This window comes from Carcharhinus amblyrhynchos, chromosome 8 (genome assembly GCF_965287045.1).
Source record: "Carcharhinus amblyrhynchos chromosome 8, sCarAmb.v2.hapA, whole genome shotgun sequence".
Classification (NCBI taxonomy): domain Eukaryota; kingdom Metazoa; phylum Chordata; class Chondrichthyes; order Carcharhiniformes; family Carcharhinidae; genus Carcharhinus; species Carcharhinus amblyrhynchos.
In genome coordinates, this window is record NC_137331.1 from 4760904 (window position 1) to 4779711 (window position 18808).

Here is an 18808-nt window from a genome sequence, read left to right on the forward strand (position 1 = left end):
CTCTGCTCCAAAACTAAAAACTATCATCGCCTATCCCATCTTTCCTCATGGCTAAAGTTCTTCACTCCTGGCAACATCCCTGTGAATCTCATCTGCACCCTCTCCAGTGTGTTCACATCTTTCCTGCAATGCGGTGGGCAAAATTGTTCTCAGCACTCAAGCTGTGGTCTAACTAGTGTATTTCTAAATTACATTCTATGCATTGGAGAATAAGTATCCCACTTGGCTCCCTAACCACCTTATTTACCTACCCTGTTATCTGAATAGGATTGGGGGTGGAGCGGGGGGGGCGGGCGGTGGAAATCAGGCCAGAATTTTCCCATTCTGCCTGCCACTGGAATTCTAGCGGGGGGGGGGGGGGGAGGGGGGGCGGCGGATCATGTAAAGTTCCATTGAAGTCATGCAGGAATCTCTGGTTTTCAGGTGAGCGCGGCCGGAGAATCCCACCTGTCGAGTCCCAGTTCCCGACCATTTATCGTACTTTCCTTTGCCCTCCCAAATGCGTGACTTCACACTTCACCAGACCGAATTCCATTTGTGATTTTTCTGCCCACAGTCTGTCTTCCTGCAGTTCGCAACTTTCTTCCTCGCTATCAAACGTATGGCCAATTTTTATATCATTTTCAAACTTCTGAATCATGCCCCCTACATCTAAAATTTAACTCACTGTTAAACACCACAAACAGCAAGGGGCCCAAGATTGAATCCTGCGGAATCTCACTGGGAACACCTTCCAACCCCAAAAACAGCATCGAACTTTTGCGGCCTGCCAATTTTGGATCCAATTTGTCAGTCGCCTTTAGAACCCTTCTTTTCCTGACCACTATACCATCTGGAACATTGTGAAAAGCTTTGTGGGATGTAGGCTGCATTAACTATCCTCATCAATCCTCCTTTTTATCTCCTGAAAATGAATATGTTGGATTTGTTTATGAATGAGGCTGACAGTTATAAATTCACCCATCAGGAAAAAATCCCATTTGATAGGCATCCCATTCACCACTTTCAACACTTAGTCCACCACCGATGCATAGTAGCAGCACTGCATACCATCTACAAAGCACACTGCAGAAACTCAAGAAGACTCCTTTGACAGCACCTTCCAACCCCCCAGTATCGAGAAGAACAAGGGCAGCAGACCCATCAGAACACCATGACTTGCAAGTTCCCCTCCAAGCCATTCACCTTCCTACCTTGGAAATACATCACCATTGCTTCACTGTCACTGGGTCAAAATCATGGAACTCCCTCTCCAATAGCCCTGTGGGTGTACCAATATCTGAGGGACTGCAGTGGTTCAAGGCGGCGGCTCACCAACACCTTCTCAACGGCAATTCAGGATGGGAAATGAATGCTGGCCTCGCAACACCAACATCCCATGAAAGAATTACAAAAAGATTTTTCAACAGGATACGCTATGAACAGACAAATGTAATTGGACTCACAAACACAATTTCAGAAAGCAGCAGGTAGATTTTAACGAGTTCCTGAGATTTCAAGGACCCAAGAGGGGTGTTGTACATATAACAATTATCTACAAGGCTGCAGGTTAACACTTCGGTTCAAAATTCTTCCTTGTTATTTTCAGGAGATAGAGAATAGAACTTGGACAGGTATTTTGCTAAGATTCACTTACTCATAATTTAACAGTCAAATCCTAAAACAAAGTCCATCGCTTATCAAGGACTGAAGATTGATCTGTTGGAAGCCTAGCAATAATTCTAGTGGTTTAAAAATAATTAACATGGATTTGTGTGCTCATTATTCCAAACGCGACTCTGAACATTTATCTGGATTGAGAGGCTGGTGCAGACATTTCTGAAGACCGACAGAATTAGGATTCACCTCGTAGAACGAGCAAAGATTCAACGACTGACAAAGTTTAGATCAAATGTAAAATGATTGAAAAACATGGCCCAGTCAGATGCTACTATCAAGTACCAGGAACACAGAGGCATACTCCCTCCATTTCCCGTTTTCCAGGCGGTGAGGAGGCCACACACGGTCACATAACTCATCGGATTTTAGCTAGAGATCAAGTGGACAAATGATAACGCTGAGGCAACATGCTTTTACTAACGACAGCATCAGGAAACCAATTAATCATCCTAGATTTCTCACGTAGCTCTGCATGTTGAGTCGGAAGGGTATAAAGCTACAGCAAAGGTGCAACTACACCTAATGACTGCAGTTTATATGTAGTGTCATCAGGGCTTGCTGGCATGGGGAATTTACATTGCAACTAATTACACGGGCATTTTCACTGTTCAATGTTGACATAAAAAGCATACCTAAAAATCATGCCAGCAAAGTCAAGTTTGTAGATGGTGAATGAATGCAGGATTCCGGATTATAATATTGCTTTGAAAAGGTTTCAATTTTGCTTGACAATATCTTTCACAAAATATATTCCTACAAGAGGATCCACAAAAGCTGTGAGACACCTTAAAGCTGAGGCAAGGGCAGAGAAAAGGATTGTATCCATCTCCACATGGACATTGTAATATTTAGTTTAAAATTCAGAGAGTAAATTGTTAAATTAGGAAACATTTGAGTTTCAGATTTAGTCTTGGCGCCGAGCTTTTTTCTATTACTTTAGATTTACCAACTTTCTCCAGTAATTTCTCCCCATACATCACAAATCAACAGGTTTAATGTCTTTTCATGCAGAGACCTGCAAATGCAGCACGTTTAGTTGTTCCTAATAAATGCTTTGTCATCAACAGTGGAGTATTTGAACTGACTTGCAACTGAGTGCTGATAAAATTATTGGACAGTTACAGCGCAGAGGGACGCCATACAGTCCATGACATCTGTACTCGTGCTCTGCAAAGGTAACTCAACTAGTCCAACTTCACTGCTTTTGCCACGCGTTTTCTTCTTCAAATAACTAATCAATTCCCTTTTGAAAACCGCAATTGAATCAACCTCCACTGCAATCTCGGGCAATGCATTCCGGTCATGACACGTTAGCACAGTTAGCACTGCTGTATCACGGTGCCAGGGACCCAGGTTCGATTCTCGGCTTGGGTCACTGCCTGTGTGGAGTTTGCTCATTCTCCCTGTGTCTGCGTAGGTTTCCTCTGGGGACAACGTGCAGACTCCACACAGTCACTCGAGGTTAGAATTGAACCCAGCTCCCTGGCACTGGGAGGCAGCAGCACTCTGCCACTGTGCTGCCCATCAGATGTTATTTAATAAACCTTTCTTTTCAATATCTCAGATCAAATGAATTTACGTAACAGCTATTACGGGAAGCATCTTATTTTGTAAGTTTAGGGGGAGCTAATGAACCAAACAGAAATTCCAAAGTTTGTCCATTTGAAGCAAGTTTGCAAACTAAATTGGGTGTAAAATTGTGACCAATTATCATTTAAAAGAGGATAAAATGTCTAATTTAACTTGGTAATTGTAGTCGAAGTCAAGACATTAACTGGAGGCAAACAGAATTGGATGAACTGAGCCAAGAACGCACTGGTTCAAATCTACCAGCCCTACCTCCCGCCTGGACCTGGAGTTAATGACGGGAGGCTGACAAGCAAGGGGAAAGGTGATAGTGGCGGAAGATTACAGTTCGGGACAACGCTGTCCCTTGCACTCAGTTAAGTGGATGGTGAGCAGTGGCCGTTCTTCTGGGTCTGTCCTCCCATGGCACTGGGTGTGCCTGGCAAGACTGGCACCAGGTGCCAATCTCACAAAACGAAGTTAAAATATCAGGGGCTGGTTCATACTTTGAATCACAATGAAAGGCTGGTCTGCCTTGGCTGAGTTCTTCGCACATTGCCAACAATGAACTTTTGACAGTGGCACCATGAAACATTGAACTGATGGAAATCTCTCTGCAGATATTTTAAACCTTACTCCACATTTACATCAGGCATGGGCATGGGGTTTAAGATCAAAATGAGGCAATCTATATAATAACAACAGAACATAATTTCATCTTTTCTTCCAGAACCTGAAGAAATGTTTTTCGCCATCAATATCAGTGCAGGTTAGAATTGCTCAAAGACAGTAGTCTGAATTCAACGTGCTGCTTTCCTCATGTTGTAATGCCATACTCATACTGAAATTTCAAAATACAAAAGCCCCAGGGTAGCCTAATGGTTAGCACTGCTGCCTCTCAGTTCCAGGGACCTGGGTTCGATTTCTGGCTTGGGTCACTGTCTATGTGGAGTTTGCACATTCTCCTCGTGTCTGCATGCGTTTCCTCTGTGCGCTCTGGTTTTCCTCCCACAGTCCAAAGATGCGTGGATTAGGTTAATATTTGGCCATGCTAAATTGCCCCTTAGTGTCCCAGGGTGTGTACGTTAAAGGGATCAGCAGGGTAAATACGTGGGGTTACGGGGGTAGCATTGTTGTCAGTGCAGGCTCGATGAGCCAAATGGCCTCCTCCTGTACCGTAGGGATTTTGTTACTCTATGAAAAGTCAACTACTGCAGCTGCTGGAATCCGAAACAGAAACAGAAAATCTCAGCAGGTCTGACAGCGTCTGTGGAGAGAGAATGGAGGGAACGTTTTGAAATCAGGATGACTGTTCATTGTGGAGGGCCACCCAGGCTCAAAACAGTTGCATCCACGGAAAGACAACAGAGGCTGTCAAGCCTGCTGAGATTTTCCAGCATTTCCAGTTTGCGCTTGAAATTTCATTTCTGCATTTGTGTCTATTTTTTTTGCTGCCAAGCTGGCGACAGCCGTACGCAACCAAATCTTTTCCATACGCCGGAGGCAATGGAGGGTGAGTTTTATTTGCATATTAGTCACACGAGTAGTAATAAAAGGGAGCAGACAAGAAAAAAAGTGTTTACTCAGGAACCTTGCACGAAAAATCACAAAATTCCTGAAAACGGGGTTTTTATAATTTAATACTGAACTCCCAATCACAATTTAGTGTGCATTTCTCACCAAGTGCCTAACTCTAGATTCTTAAAGCACCATCTTCGCTGAATCTCCAATCCTTCATTAGCTGTCCACTATATCCACAGAAGTGGTGGATTCCAGCTATATAATTTTGTGCGTGTCACTTTGAGCTGAATATTAATTACCAGCTTTGATTTGTTGAGTCAAGCGCCCAAGCTGATGGTGTAAACAACATTCTGAACAGTTGTCTTTCAATAACACTTCAAATACTGCAATAATTCAGACTAACTCCGATCCCCGGTGAATAATGATGCCTTGCGTTGGCCCACGCTTTTAATTATTGTGTCACAGAATTCGCGTTGGAAATTAACAAAGTGCCATCTTCATGATTCTGAATTCTGACCTTCACGCAAACAGATGGCCAATGGCACACAGTTTTCTGAAGCAGCAGATTTTATTTGCCATTACTTCATTTTTCTTTTCTCTCCTTTTCTGCTCATCATCAGGAAATCAAAGTCTTATTCTCAGTTAAATTACAGTGTCTACGGTCCATGCTTGGGCAAGTCAAGGGACAAAAGAAGCCAAGCTCAACACGACTGTCTGGCTCAATGTGAAGAAGAGGTGAGGTAAGAATGAGCTGGAGGGAGTGGCAAACTTAAAACCTGCAGGAACCGAACAATGTTTACCCGAGCCACTCCTGAGGATTTGCAAGATTATCAGGAACAGACAGTGCAAGGCAAGGTCCAATGTTTATGTCGCAAAAGACGGCTAAGAAAGGCACTAAACTTATCAGGGCAAATTAATTCAATCAGGATGTTCTTATATTACAATTGTGACCTGTGCAGAAATATTTGTCACTGATTATTAAGCATGTGCACTAGGATGCATTTCAGTCAGTGTGAAAGAACCATGGTAGGTGAGACAGCTTTTGGTGTGTTGCTTATGCTGTTTACCGCTGGATTATTCCTTCTTTGTTCGGCCAAGTCCACAGTGAGGGAAACTGAACACCGTCACAAGAGTAGAGCACCAAAGATTGAAAGAGTGAGACCTAAGAAGATAATCCATGGGCTTCCTAATTAACAGGGAAGGCAAGAGTAAAGCAAAAAATACATGCACCCGAAGAGAGAGGCAGAAAATCTAGGGTGGTATCTGTGATAGTAACACTCTGTTATAATTTGACTATTCCCAATCATTCAGTAATACATCTGGTGTGCAGTGTGATCCCCAGCCACACGGAGCCTTTTGGGTCCAACTTTAACTTCTGGTCTATGCGATGCGGTGGGATTTAAGATTGATCAACAACAGGAACATGCTGGATTCTGTATTCTTAATCTTGTGTAGGCAAATAGAAGGAAGATGCAGCACTGTTGATCATTATCCACTGGCCCCATACTGAAAGCTGCACATAGTCAGATGCCAAGGATGGCCCATTCAGCCAAGGAGGTGATGGTGTGCCAGACTGAATAGAGCAGCACCACTAATGATACCTCAAAAATCATTATCCACTCGGAGGCCAGGGGCTGAGATACCGAAGAGACGTCGGCACTCAAACGTAACTCAATGCTAGTTCATCGTGGTTAAGAGAAATGGTGAAGAGAGCAAAAATCAAGAGGAGGAAAAAGAAAAGCTGAAACTTTATCTCCCAGCCATCTAAGAACTCTCGTTTCGGGATAATTAACTGAAGGATGAATGATACAAATCTATAAAGGGGTCCTGACGGGGTTGAGATGGAGAGGATGTTTCCTCTTGTGGGAGAGTCTAGTTCTTGGGGCCTTTATTTAAAAATAAAGGGACGCCCATTTAAGACAGATGAGAAGTTTTATTTTCTCTCCAGTTGGAACTCACTTTCTCAAAAGGCACTGGAATCAAAATATTTGAATATTTTTAAGGCTGAGATCGATAGATTCCTGGTAAGCAAGGGGTGAAAAGTTATTGGGAGAAGGCAAAAATGTGGAGTTGAGGTTATATTCAGATCAGCTGTGTTCTTATTGAATGTCCATCAAGCCTGCTCCGCCAAAGTGCCTCCTTATTCATTTTTGTGTGTGCATGAGTATAAAAGAGTTTCTGAAGAAAGTCCTTGTGATGAGTTACAGAAAACTAGAATGCAGGTACAGCAGATAATAAAGAAAGCAAAAGGAATGTTGGCATGTATAGTTAAAAGAATATAAAGATGAGGAAGTATTGTTGCAACTATACAAGTCGTTGGTGAGACCGCACCTGGAGTGTTGTGCACAGTTTTGGTCCCCTTATTTGAGGGAAGATGTAGTGGCACTGGAGGTTCACTAGATTGATTCTAGAAAATGAGGGGTTTGTCATATGAATCATCATAGAACCCCACAGTGCAGAAAGAGGCCCTTCGGCCCATCAAGTCTGCACCGAATACAATCCCATTGATGAAGAGAGACTGAACAGTTTAGGCCTATACGCTCTGGAATTTAAAAGAATGAGAGGAGGTCAAATTGAGGTATACAAGATGAAAAAAGGTATGGATAAAGTAGGAATGGATCGGATGCTTCCTCTTGCGGGGCATGCTGGGAAGAGAGGTCATAATCTTAGACTGAGGGGTAGCGAATTTAAAACAGAGTTGAGGAGAAACAACTTCTCCCAAATGGTTGTGAATCTGTGGAATTCCAAAGTGCAGTGGATGCTGGGACACTGAGGAACTTTGAGAAGGAGTTAGGCAGATCCTTAATTGATAATGAGTTGGAGGGTTATGGGGAGAAGGCAGGAAAATGGTAATGAGGAGCATATGAACCATGATCAAATGGCAGAGCAGACATTGGGCCAAATGGCCTAATTTTGCTCCTGTAACTAATGAACTTGTGCTGTTAATTAGATCACTCTCTCAAAAGCTAAGACTATCTGTGAATAATTTACATTTTCACTCATTGTGCATCAGTGGACTGGATGACCTGCCCATTGTGCAATCGATCTGATCGCCATTCACTTCCACTGATTGTACTGAACTGGTACAGGTCCCCAGCCCCAGAATGCAATGACCTTGCTGCAACACTGTTCCATTACCGACAATGAGCCTCATCAGCCCAAGATTTATTTCCAATAGAAACAACGATGTGCTGAGCAAATCTCATCTGGGCACAATATTCTGTAAGGGATGTAGGCGCAGGGCGATTCAGATCTATATCCATTTGACAGAAGGTTTCCAAGACTGTTGCACCACCTTTGGATGGCCTTGAAGAACGGTTTTCTGATTTTTCATTACAGAGATGATTGCAATCGGTCAGTCTTCAAATTTTATAAGTGTTGTAAATTTATTCAGTACCAGAGCTTCTTTCTCTCCAAGGTCAAAAAATATGAGACATCAATACAGAGTACAGCAATGGGGCCATTAATAACCTGATATTGCTTTGCTTTCCAGTTTCAGACTTAGCGCTGGGCAACTTTAGACTGCTAGTTGATCAAAAGGTTACTTAATGTCTGTTTCAGAGTAGAGTGCACATTTGCAAAACTGGGTGACAAGTTGGAAGGGCGCTGTAAATTATTGAGTCAAGTACTCCTCCACATGAAGGATCAAAAAGGCGGAGCCAGGTCTCTGTGAATGCCATTTGGCTGGACTTGACGAGAGATGACATAGTGAATTGTTGCCTTGCATCTGTAACTAAAATAATAAATGCACTACTGAATCTAGACAGAGATAGACAGGTCCTTGACTGGTAAGGGAATCAAAGATTATGGACGTAAGGTGGGAAAATACAGTTGAGAAACGTATCAGTCATGCTCGGATGGTGGAGAAGACTTAATGGGCTGAATGGCCTAATTCTGTTCCTATATCTCATGTCCTCATGGTCCATCTCGACCACCATCCAATCAATGTATTTGTCAAGTGCAGGAGAACTGCTGGGAGAAACGAAATTAGTACTGAAAGATTTCTGAATTCAATCAAGGGCTATTGTAAGAGTGGATTATTATACACCATATTGAGGCTAAGAGACTCATTAGGGAAAGGAAGGAGCTTCAATGGGTTGGATTCATCCAAAGGGTCATGCAATTCAACAAAAAGATCCTTGTGAAGTTTTACCCTGAACCAAAACTTCTTTACAGCCATGATCAAAAGATTCCTTAAGGCGACTGTCCACCAACCTGTGTGGGTATCCATGGGGTCTAGAACAAAGCACCACGCTGAGCGAACGCAGCAGCTCCATTAAGGACCCACCTGCATGAGGTCAGCAAAAACTGGTAAACTATACAGTTGTAAGTAGGAGGGCGATGGGAGAAAGTGGAGCCTGCTGAGCTCACTGTGGAACAGCAGGCATGAAGAGTATCCACAATTAATTCCCACAAGAGGTCATGCACACTTCACATCAGACGCAGAGAAATCCTACACCTTAATTTCCCAGTCATAATGGGTTTAGAGATTCCAACATACCAATGAGGTTTCTGCAATGTCACACCCGACTATAAAAAAACAATTTATACCAGTACAGACAATGCAGCAGTGTTTGCGTAGAATTACTACAATGCTACAGGGGGCCATTTGGCCCATCGTATCTGCACTGAAGCTCCATTACAGCATCTCACCCAAGCCAGGCCCACCCCCTGTCCTATCCCTGCACATTTATTCTGCTAACTCATCTAACCAACACATCTTTGTGACACTATGCGTCAACTCAGAATGGCCAGTCCATCTAACCTGCACACCACTGGACTATGGGAGTAAACCGGAGCACCCAGAGGAAACCCAGACAGCCACAGGAAGAACGTGCAAAATGCACACAGTCACCCAAGGCCAGAATTGAACCCAGGCCCCTGGAGCTGAGAGGCAGCAGTGCTAACCGCTGTGCAAGCACGCAGCCCCAAGAATGTGGACAACGCACCTGCATTTGATGTACTGTCTTTACAGCAGGCAGATAGAGATAACACCCCACCTATAAATCCCAACTGGAGTTAAACCCACGCCCCCAACATGACCAGTGTCTACTCCGGTGGGCACCAGATCCTTCAGTGGTCATTCTTAAACCTAGTTCACTTGGCTGGAATGGTTAAAAAAAAAATGCACTGTATAAATATTAAATGGCCCATCATTTGGGCTTCAGCTTCTCTGAAGTACACAGCGAGGCAAAATCAATTGCAAGCAAACAGCTGATATCTTCAATAACAGACAATCATCCTTGCTGTTACGCAGATTGAAACAACATCAAGGTTTTTAAACAAGTTTAAGATGATCTGCCTCTGAAAAAAATTAACTGAGATAACAGCAATCACATTAGAAAACAGTTGTACATTTTCTCTCCTATAGAATTTGATGGAAAGCCAGTAGTGGCAAAACTGCTAGTATACAAAATTATATTGTAATAAAAAGTTACAGTTGGATTCTATAATGTTGCAACCTTAGACTGGACTATTACATAAACGTGGTGATGAAGGATTCAAGCATTTTTGACCACAAAAGCACTTTTGAAGTCAAAAATGTTGAATCCTCCTTTAGATAAAATCTAGGTTAGGTCCTGGATGAAAGCAAATCACTGCAGATGCTGGAATCTGAAACCAGAAGTGCTGGAAAATCTCAGCAAGTCTGGCAGCATCTCGAAGAGAAAAGAGCTCTTTTTCTCTCCTTTCTGATGCTGCCAGACCCGCTGAGATTTTCCAGCATTTTCTCTTTTGATTCTAAGTTCGTTGCATTGGCCTGCTAAATTCTCCCCCAGTGTACCCGAGCCGGCACTGGAGTGTGGTGACTAGGGGATTTTCACAGTAACTCCATTGCAGTGTTAATGTAAGCCTACTGTGACACTAATAAACAAACTTAAACTTAGATATGTAACACATAAAACTGCCACAAGGAACATAATGAAAGTCAAATTCTATTTCAACGAACATCCGGAAATAAATCGCTAAAAGATAAAAATTAAAATGGGGTTGAAAAACAGCAGAGTTTAAGTTTAAAAGATTATTTATTAGTGCCATAAGTAGACTCACATGAACACTGCAATGAAGCCACTGTGAAAATCCCCTAGTCACCAACTCCGGTGCCTGAGGGAGAATTTAGCATGGCCAATGCACTGAACCAGCACGTCTATCAAACTATGGGAGGAAACTAGAGCACCCAGAGGAACCCCACACAGACACTGGGAGAACATGCCGACTCCACACAGATAGTGACCCAAGCCAGGAATCGAACCTGGGTTCCTGGCACTGTGAGGCAGCAGTGCTGACCACTACGCTGCCCACAGCTATCTAAAAGATTAACAATTGAAATATTGGTCAGAATTCCCCAGTCTCAGACGCTCTACTATTGCTACCAGTGAGAACAGGGTAGTTGACTCTCAGCTGAGCTTCTGGTCACAACAGCAGGACTGGATAATCCCAGCCACTTGCAAGGTCGGAGAATTCTGACTATCGTCAGAGAGGTAACCTCCACTTTTCTTCCTTCGTAGCTGTGGTGATTTTACATCATAAGAACGTAATAGGAGCCAGGAATAAACCATCGTGGCACACTCACAGCTCGTCACAAGATCATTGCTGATCCTCAAATTCGTTGCCACATTCCTGCCCAATCCCCAAGCCTTTAATTGTTTTAAGGGTTCAAAATTCCACCTTTGTTTTGAAACTGCTCCATGACGAAGCAGCCCCAGCCATCTGGGATGGAGGATCCCAACAATCCACAACCCTCCCAATCTCAGTCTTAAATCACTGATCCCTCATCCCGAGACTGTATCCTGTAGTTCTCAAATCTCCAGCAATCAGAAACAGCCTCTCAATGTCTACACTGTAAAGACCTCTCAGAATCTTCTGTTTCAATGGGCTTGCCTCTCGTTCTTCTAAACTGAAGGGAGCATACGCTCATTCCACTCCATCTCTCCTCATATCCCTCTTACCCCGAGAATCAATCTAATGAACATTCATTGCATCCTCTGCGTGAGAAGTATTTCCTTCCTTTAGCGATGGTTCAGTCGATTCAGATGAAGTGCTAGGGAGCTGCTCCGATGGCTTAACAGCTAACAGCTCGTGCAATACAATAATACGCACACCAAAAGGCTCGTGGTCAAAATGCAGTGTGTGCTGAATTAACAGATCTTAGCCGAGCTGTAGCCAGAGTGCTCCAAATGGGACAAAGACACCTGAACAAGGGATAAGGAAAACAAAACCACTTTGGTTTAGGACACGCAGCTGCTTTGCAGTTATCCTTTTTGGAAAAAAGAGTAGGCACGGATGTCAAGAATTGACAGTTTTGGTCCGAATATCATGTCTTGCACGAATATCTCACCAGTGCTCAATGTCAAGGCTCTCAAATGGAGAATAATCCCCCTGAGTAGAGATACTGGAGGGCAAAGGTCTCCAATCCTTCACAACTTCAGGAGAAAATGGTTCAACAAATACTAAATGTTTGCAGGGAGGAAAGATCAGATCCAAAAAAAGGTTTCAGCCGTGCCTTTTGCGGTTTTTTTTTTATGAATATGTTGTCCAGTGACAGAAATCCAGCTGCCACTTGGTGATGAAATGTAAATTGTACCAATCTTAAAAGAGGCGTGGTCATTTCAGGCAGGAAGTATTGGGCAGGCCTGATGCCACGTTGGCTGCTGTGGTAACCTAGTGCTTCCTGTGGCGTAAACTGTTTTCAAGGCATTTGTTTTGGATAAAATAAATTAATAGCAGCCAACATAACAAAACCATATTTGACAAAGGCCTTGGGGTGAACTTAGTTTGGCGACAAAGTCGGGGCAATTCTCCACAGCCTGTTTCTCAGAACTCTCCATTCACCTGACAAAGAGGGAGTCCCCTCGAAAGCTTGTGAGTTTCCTATCAAATAAATCGGTTGGACTGAAACCTGGTGTTGTCGGACTTCTTACAACAGGTGACTGACAGGGGAGAGATTTGGCAGGCAAACTGAACAATCCTTTGACATCCAACCACAGCCTGATCCAATTGTCAGGCAGGCAATTAAATGGTTGCCTAAAACAAGTGTCTGAGTGTGTGTGTGTGTGTGTGTGTGTGTGTGTGTGTGTGTGTGTGTGTGTGTGTGCGCGGTCTGTAAATTGGAGTCCCACAACAAAATTTCGACTTACAATGCAAACCCAAGTAACATCCTAAAGCGCTTCACACGAGTGTTATAATATAAAGTGTGACACCAAGTCACTTAGAGATGTCCAGTCAGATAACTAAATATTTGACTAAAGGAGGAGGTTTTAAGGAGTGTCTTAAAGAAGGAAAGCAAGTCCAAGAGGCACAAAGGTATAAGGAGGATATCCTGGAGCTTGATTTGATTTATTTTCACATGTATTGGGATATACAGACAAAGCATATTGTTCAAAGAGTACATACGGGAGAAGGAAAGAAGTGGGTGCAGAATGTAGTGTTATAATCATAGCTCGGGCGTAGAGAAAGATCAACTCAATATAAGGTCTTGGGACTGAGCATAGCAGCTGAAAGCATGGCTAGCAAATGGTGGAGCAGTTAAAAATGCACAAGAGGTCCGAATTAGAGGAGCATAGATATCCCAGAGGGTCAAGACGCTGAAGCAAACTACAGAGATAGGGAAGAGAGAGGCCATGGAGAGATCTGAAAACAACTTTGAGAATTTTAAATTCAAGGCATGGCCTGGATAGGAGCAGCATAGGTCAGCGAGAACAGCGCTGATAGGGGAACGGGACTTGCTGCGAGTTAAGATGCTGGCAGGAGAATTTTGGGTGATGTCAGGAATACAGAACATAGGATGTGGGAGGCCATCCTGAAGTGCATCAAAATTGTCAAGTCCAGAGGTAACAGAGGCATGGAGGATTTGAACAGCAGGTGAGCTGAGGCAAGTTTGAATATTACGGGGGATATTCCAGAGGTAGAAATAGGTGGTCTTAATGATGGCAAGAATATGAGGTTAGAAGTTCATCTTGGCATCAAATGTGACACCAAGGTTGGGACAGACCGGCATAATCTCAGACTGCAGTTGGTGGCTAGGGACAAAACTTCCCTATATTTATTTGAGGGAAATTTTTGCTCATTGCACACTGGATGTAAGGCAATATATGTTATATATTTAAGTGGCTGCTTGATTGCTTTCAGAACCAGGCACATGATCTGATGGGTGATGTCATTGGGGTGTTTCACAGGCCCCTGTTTCATTTCATTTTCTACTCTGCACAGGCAACAGCTCCTACAATCAATCTGTCGTCATTATTTTGAGTCTACAAATTGAATGTGCAAACCACATCTTTTTATTTTTGTGTAAAACCCATAACTCCTAACTTAATTCTGCCATTTTAAGTAACCTGATAATTTAGCAATGTGGCATTGTCAAGAGGTTGTGGTGAGGTAGGGTTCAGTGTTGTCCACATGTGTGTAAAAAGTAACACTGCATCTTCAGATGATTCTGCTGAGGAAGTAGCATGTCACTAAGACATGGGGAGGAAAGAAGGGAGGGAGAGCAAGGATGGATCCTTGAGGGACACTAGAGATAAAGATGTGGGAACAGCAAGAGGAGCCATTGCAAATGATTCTCTTGCCCCAATTAAATAGATATGAAGGGAGCCAGGTGAGGATAGTCCCACCGAGCTAGATTACATTGGATAGGCTTTGGATGTGGGTGGTGTCGTTGACGGTGTCAAAGGTTGCAGACAGGTCAAGAAATATGAAGACGTTTACCTCTGACACAATCACAAAGGATGTCCCATGTGATTGTAGGATCCGATTTTCATGTGTAAATTCACATAGCTTTATAGAGACAAAAGAATTAGGAGCAGGAGTAGGCCATCTAGCCCCACCATTCAATAAGATCATGGCTGATCTGAAGTGGATCAGTTCCACCTTCCTGCCTTCTCCCCACAACCCTTAATTCCCTTGTCTATCAGAAACCTATCTACCCATGACTTAAACATATTCAACGAGGTAGCCTCCACCACTTCATGGGCAGAGAATTCCAGAGATTCACCACCCTTTGAGTGAAGAAGTTCCTCCTCAATTCTGATCTAAACTGCCCCCCCCCCTCTATTTTGAGGCTGTGCCCTCTCGTTCTGATACCCTAAGCGGGAAGAATCTCTCTACCTCTCCCCTATCTAGCCCCTTCATTATCTTGCACGTCTTTATAAGATCCCTCCTCAGCCTTCTAAACTCCAACGAGTACAGGCCCAATCTACTCTATCTCTCCTCATAAGCTCACCCCCTCATCTCCACTATCAGCCTGGTGAACCTTCTCTGTACTCCCTCCAAGGCCAATGTACCCTTACGCATACAAGGGGACCATTTATATGCTAAGCTAAGTTACACGAGGCATTCGGCTACCTAATATATTACTGCGAGCTACACCAAAAATAAGCTGTAAATTTCTTGGTGGAATTTCTGTGGCATTCTGGTAATTTTGGTGAGACGTATTGATGGGTGTGTGGGGAAAATATAAAATTTTGCCTCATCCCATTTAATGTACCCTACATATAGAAATGTAATTGATTAGATCTTTCCTGCTCTTGTAATAATGTAAGTGAAAGCCAGAGGACAGGAATTTAGTTACTGGGATATGAAGCAGTGGTTTTCTTCTTCTTTATCTGAAGAAATCGCAGCACTTTAAGAGGCAGCATACGTTCACTTCAATGAAATAAAAGTTGCATCAATAAGGCACCAATCACAGTTAGTTATCCAAAGTTCACATTCAACCTCGACTCCATAGATAGCATATCGAGATCTAAATAAAGTAACTGTTAGTGGAACTGGCCCCCATTGAATAAACAGTGAATCTAGATTGTTGAGAGCAGCAAAATTGACACGACAGCTTTCCACTGTAAGCTAGGTCCACAATAAAGTATTCATACTCTTGTGCGCACGCAATTACTTTAATTTAATGAATCACATTCCGAGACCATGGATTTTTGTGAGTATTTTTTTTTGTGCGGTGTTAAGTATCCGTGCGTAGCCTATGACTGGAATTTCCATTTTACATGTTTAGTCATTGTTACAGTTTTCATTTGGCTTGGCAATGATGGGAATTAGTCACGTTGCTAGACTTGCCACATCATCAGCCCACACACGGGCAATATTTCCACACCAGAAAGACTGCCCAGCGACAGAGGAAGGACATGCCTGATGGTTTGCAACATTCAAGGACTCCCAGCAACGCTGTTTTTGTTGTTTAGCCACCAAGTGGTAATACCGATGCTCCCTCTGTCCAACGATTAACATTCTGAAGCAACATTATTAGTTCTGTTCCTACTTCTGTCAAGGATGGAAGCTAGAATTACACAATGATGCCATAAATTACTGAGATGTTCCTTTAAAGGATATGACGCCACCAGCATCTCAGTGATTTTTAAGAGCGAGAGGCAGTCATCTGTGTAAAGATGTAAAAAAAAAACACATCATGTGGAGTATTAAAAGGGGCCTTTGTTCTGGAAATATTCCTCAATAGGATGAATAATTGATAGCTAATAATTGAAGTATGGGACATGCTGGAAAGAACATTGAAATAAAATCTTAACTACTGTTTGTGAAAAAGAGACCATAACCAACACGTCTACCTCGGTTGAAATAAATAAAAACGTCTTCCACAATCGGCTACTTCGCATCTCATTTCTGTCATCAATTCTGATTTTTTTGTTAACAAGTTGGGAATAGAGTAGCAGGAATAGGCCATTCAGTTCTTTAAGTTTGTTCTGCTATTCAAAATAATGACTCTAACCAGAACAAAAACCCATCACTTCACCTCCTTGCAAGCACAGAGTTCTCCCCAATCATTTCTCCGTGGGAAGTGCCATCATTTCAGGCTGTCTGTACTCTTGCCCATTGACCTGGGTAACATTGAGATTTGGATTAATAAATGGCAAGTAGCCTTTGTGTACACAACAATGAGGCAGTGCCCATCTCCAACAAGAGAATACCTAATCTCTCTAGCCATTCAACTGTATTTTCAATCACTGAACTCCCTGCCACCAACATACATGGGGTCATCACCAACCAGAAACCTAACTGGCCCAGTTACGTAGACACTGTGGCGAAAAGAGCAGGTCGGAGGCTGAAGACCCTGCAACACCTCCTGTCACCCCAAAGCCTGTCCACCATCTCGATGGTACAAGTCAAGGCTGTAATGGAATACTCTCCACTTGCCTGGATGAGCACAGTTTCGACACAGGAAGCTTGGCACCATCCAGAATAAAATAGCCCACTTCATTGGAACCCCATGCCAACATTCAGTCACTGCACCACCAACCACCATGGCTAAAGTGTGTATCATCTGTAAGATACTTATCTACAAACATTTGAACCAGGAGTAGGTTCCTCGAGCCTGCTCCACCATTTGATCTAGGCTGATTGGACTATGGCTTTAATAGAATCCCTACGGTGCGGAAGGACGCCATTTGGCCCACTGAGTCTGCACTGACCACAATCCCACCCAAACTCGAGCCCATAACCCCAAGTATTTATACTAGCTAGTCCCCCTGTCACTAAGGTACAATTTTGCATGGCCTATTCACCTAATCTGCACTTCTTTGGGCTTAATTTCACATTCCACCTCATCCTTTCACTCCCTTATTAGTCAAGAATCTATTTGCATCTGCCTTAAAATATCCAATGATCTTGCCTCCACTGCTCTCTGTAGCTGAGAGTTCCAAAGATTAATGACCCACAGAAAAAAAAAATCTTCTCACTCTGTCTTAAATGGGAGACCCCTTATTTTTCAACCGTGTCCCTTAGTTTTTGTCTCTCCCACAACGAGGAATATCTTTTCAGCATCCACACTGTCAAATCCCTTCAGGATCTTATATGTTTCAATAAGATCATCTTCCATTGTTCTCCACTCCAATGGATACATGCACAGCCTGTCCAGCCTTTCCTCCTAAGATAACTTCTTCATCTCAGCAATCAGTTGAATGAAAGTTCTCTGAACTGTTTCTAATGCATTTGTAACCTTTTTCCAAATAAGGAGTCCAAAACGTCTCTACTTATCGGCTCCACTTCCTTTACAAGAAATGGCAACATTCCATTTGCTTTCCTTAACACTTGTACCTGAATCCTAAGGTTTCTTGATTCAAACATCAGAACATCCAGATCCCTCTGTACCTCAAGAGCTTTGCAATCTCTCTCCATTTAAATAAAATGCTGATTTTCTATGATCTATGTCCCCACAGTATATTCCATCTACCAAATTTGTATCCACTCAAGCTATGTTACTTTGCAGATTTCTTGGGTCATCTTAATTTCCCTGTCTATCTTTGCGTCAACAGCAAATTTGGGCAACCATACATTCGATCCCTTCAACGTTGATATAAAATGTAAATAGTTGAAGCCCCAACACCAATCCCTGTGGCACGTCACACGTCACATCTTGCCAACCCGAGAACACCCATTCATCCCGACTCTCTAGTAGCCAACCAATTCTCCATCCATGTTAAGCCCCACACAACGAGCTCTTGTTTTATACGCAGCAACGTTTGATGTGGCACTTTGTCAAATGGCTTCTAGAAATCGAGTTGCAGCACATAAACAGGTTTCCCTTTATCCATGTTGCTTGTTACTTCCTGAAAAACCACCAGTGAATTAGTCAAACGTGGGCTGGAACTTTGCAGCTGTGCGCGCTGACGGGGTCTTCTGGTCCCACACCCCTGCCGCGGTATTCTCTGCAGTGTGGGGTGGAGCGAATGGAAAATCCCAGAGAGGCCAGAGCATCCCACCCATGATTCCCCTCCACACACTCTGAACTGAAATTTTCCAAGTGCCCCCACTGCAACCTCTTGAATAGCAGAGTCCAGCAATTTGCCTCCAACAGACACCAAGGTAACTGCTCTGTAATTTTCCACATTTTGTCTCCTTCCTACCTTGAACAGGGAAGTCACATTCACTATTTTCCAATCTGATGGGACCTCGGCAGAATCTGGAGGATTTTGGAAAATTAAAGCGAATGCCACATCTGTCATCTCGCCAGCCACTTCTTTTAATAGTCCAGTTTGAAGTCCATCAGAACCTGGGAACTTGGCAGCTTTTAATTCTAATTACGTTCTCAATATCCTTTCTCTGG

The 18808-nt window shown here is 43.1% G+C and overlaps 1 protein-coding gene across 10 annotated transcripts in view; it reads right to left on the minus strand.

Moving 5' to 3' along the window:
* Positions 1–18808, minus strand: part of trps1 (trichorhinophalangeal syndrome I) — a 207256-nt gene that overhangs the window by 40569 nt on the left and 147879 nt on the right. The gene's annotated exons all lie outside the window — the stretch shown is intronic.